The sequence below is a fragment of the Lynx canadensis genome, chromosome A2 (assembly GCF_007474595.2).
Source record: "Lynx canadensis isolate LIC74 chromosome A2, mLynCan4.pri.v2, whole genome shotgun sequence".
NCBI lineage: Eukaryota > Metazoa > Chordata > Mammalia > Carnivora > Felidae > Lynx > Lynx canadensis.
The window spans coordinates 159,020,760-159,023,697 of NC_044304.2; the positions used below are offsets into that span (position 1 = coordinate 159,020,760).

General features: G+C 38.7%; 1 pseudogene; it reads left to right on the forward strand.

The window, feature by feature from the left end:
* Positions 1–919: 919 nt before the first annotated feature.
* Positions 920–1,480, forward strand: LOC115502090 (annotated as a pseudogene).
* The last annotated feature ends 1,458 nt before the right edge of the window (positions 1,481–2,938 follow it).

Below are 2,938 nucleotides of genomic sequence, written 5' to 3' on the forward strand. Positions count from 1 at the left end.
ATTATTATATAATATTTTATATATCTAACGTTCTATAAATAATTGCTGATACTAAAAAATGTTTTAAATTACTAGCATTTGAGCAAAATGTATTCATTTACTGCTTGGAGGAAACCATAAAATAATGACTTCATGCCATTAAAATTATACATGCATATGTTTCTTAAATCTGAGCTCGGGTATTTTTCTAATTTTCACTGATCGGAAATCATTTCAATATGTTCTTCCATATTACCTCGAATTTTGTTGCAGCATGTTAAAGGTACATAGTCAATATTCATTGTCTTTATTTCTCCATATTCTATGAACCATCTACTTATGTTTGGGAAATTACCCATCTTCTAAATTTTGAGCCTGCCACCCATTAATAAAGCTACATTTCCTGACAGCTTGGATAAAGACATGACCTAGATACCTGCCTAAAATATTGCTTCTGGAGTCAGTAACCCCCCCCCAAAAAAAAAAATTCAGGAAAGCAGGAATGGAGAGTTTTTGTTACTGCTGCTGTTTCTTTTATCGGAAGAAGTATATTCTCTAGAGGAACAGTTGCAAAAGTGCACCATCAGTGGTGTCTTTACTGGGCTGGTTCATGTGCTGTGACTTTTAATTCTGGGTCTGACTTGACAGCTTCTCTTTTTCTCTTCTCTGAGCCTGGTTCTTCCAAGTGCCGAGGCTTTCAGAAGTTCCATGAGCCACCCCAAATCTTCTCTTAACATTTACTTCCAACACGTACCCTGCATAGATACATCTTTTTTTTTTCTTGCAAATCAGATGTCAAAGGCAAAGTATGTCAATTCTTTGAGAACAGGTGTGGTGTCTGCTACCTTTGAAATCTTTAGCACAGAAATGACAGTAGTTGTGCAAGTGTTATTAAAAACATATATTTGACTCTTTTTCGTGGTGCCTCGGAGGTGGTAGGATGCTTCGGGCTGAAGCTGAACATATCTCTTTCCCAGCTACTGTATGCCAGAAACTCACTGAAGTGGACAGTGAATGCAAACTTCGTCCTTTTTATGAGAAGCATGTGGCTGGAGACGTTACTGCTGATGCTCTGGGTGAGGGATGGAAGGCTTTCGTTGTCCGGATCAGTGGTGGCAATGACAAACAAGGCATCTGCATGAAGCAGGGTGTCTTGACCCACGGCCACGTCCTCCTGCTGCTGAGTAAGTGACATTCCTGCTACAAAGCAAGGTAGACTGGAGAAAGAAAGCAGACATCTGTTCTGAGTTGCATTGTGGATGCCAGTCTCGGTGTTCTCAAGTTGGTCATTGTGAAAATAGGGGAGAAGGATACTCCTGGACTCACTGACACTACCGTGCCTCATAACTCTGAAGAAAAAACAGACTAAGGAAAATAAGAAAGAGGCTGCAACTTGGCCAAGAGAATGGAAGAGGCCAAAGAAAAATGCCAGGAGCAGATTGCCAGACGACAGAGGCGATCCTCTCTGTGAGCTTCTACTTCTAAGTCTGAGTCCAGTTAAAAATGAAATCTTCTGAGAGTGACAAATAAATAAGTTCAGACATCAAATCTCAAAAAGCCCATATATCTGATAAATTAATGATGTTAAGCAGGAAAATGACACTTATGGTTTGAAAATCATAGATAACTTTTGCAGGCTGCCTTACTAGAAACTTGACGTGCTTTCAATAAAAGAATGTAGAAAGCACTTTTGGGTCCAAGGAGATATCTAAAAGCTTCCCGAATTAAACAACGGCATCTTACAATGGAAGACCTTTTGATGAACTATTTAGTTTTGATTAGCCTTGTTCTACATAATTTGAGTATCACTGTGAGGCAGTGCCATATGGTATCAATAAATAAGTCTTCAGTGTGTTCACTTATCCTGCAAAATGTATATAAAAAGGTCAATTATCTCTAATTAAGTCCCTATTTTCTTTGGTAAGGATGTGTGTGTTTTCCCAATCAAGCACGCAGTGAGGTTACAGAGTGTTTCTACATGGCTGATTAAGGATATGTCAAAGATAGGACTCAGGAGAAAAGTTGAAATGCTTTGCTCTCTTAAACGACATCTATTGGGGGTGCCTTGCACATTATTATCACTCTTTTATCTTTTCTATCTACTGCCAAAATCTTCTCAAAGTCCCATCACCTGAGTTGATAGCGTATAAGAATAATCCAGAACAGGGTCATACAGGGTCTGTTTCCCGAGGACTTGACATACGAGGGCTCAGCGCAAATGCATAGGAGTTCATGGCATGAAGTAAGGAGTAGCTGAGAAAGGGACACAGTTGCAGGCTGCTGGGAACTCAATCACACTGATGCTGGGGAGTGACTCGGGATCCAGTGCAGCACTGTCATTATCTGCCACACTCCCTTCCTAAGCACGTAGGGGAAAAGACTCACTTCACTTCAACACATGCGATAGAAAATAGTTACATTCAAGTCTCATAATAAATTAGTATAAGAAGCAAAAAATGAGCAGGAAAGTGTATACACAAACAAACGAAGAAATACCAGAAAAACGTGCTCCCACAACAAATGAAAGCTGTGAACTGACATTTTAAGAAAGGAGCTAAAATAATTTTTTAAAAGGTATGAAAGCATTGCAAAAATCCTATTTAGATAAGAAACACAAATGGACGAGAAGAAAAATTGGAGAGAGAGCTAAGACAACACAGAGAAAGAAGTGGAAATAAAAATTCATGTAATAAATTTAAATTGCTTACGTAAAAAATAAAAATATGTAACAAAGAGTAAGCCAGAAAGAACATAAGAGTGGATAAACGTGATAAACAAAATAATGCCATCAAAAATGCAAATTGGAAAAAAGGAAAAAATCGACATTAACAAATGAAGAGAGACATAGAAGGGTTAAGGGAAATATATACAAATAACTTTTTAAAAGAATGAAGGGAGGGGCGCCTGGGTGGCTCAGTCAGTTGAGGTCATGATCTCGTGGTCCGTGGGTTTGAGCCCC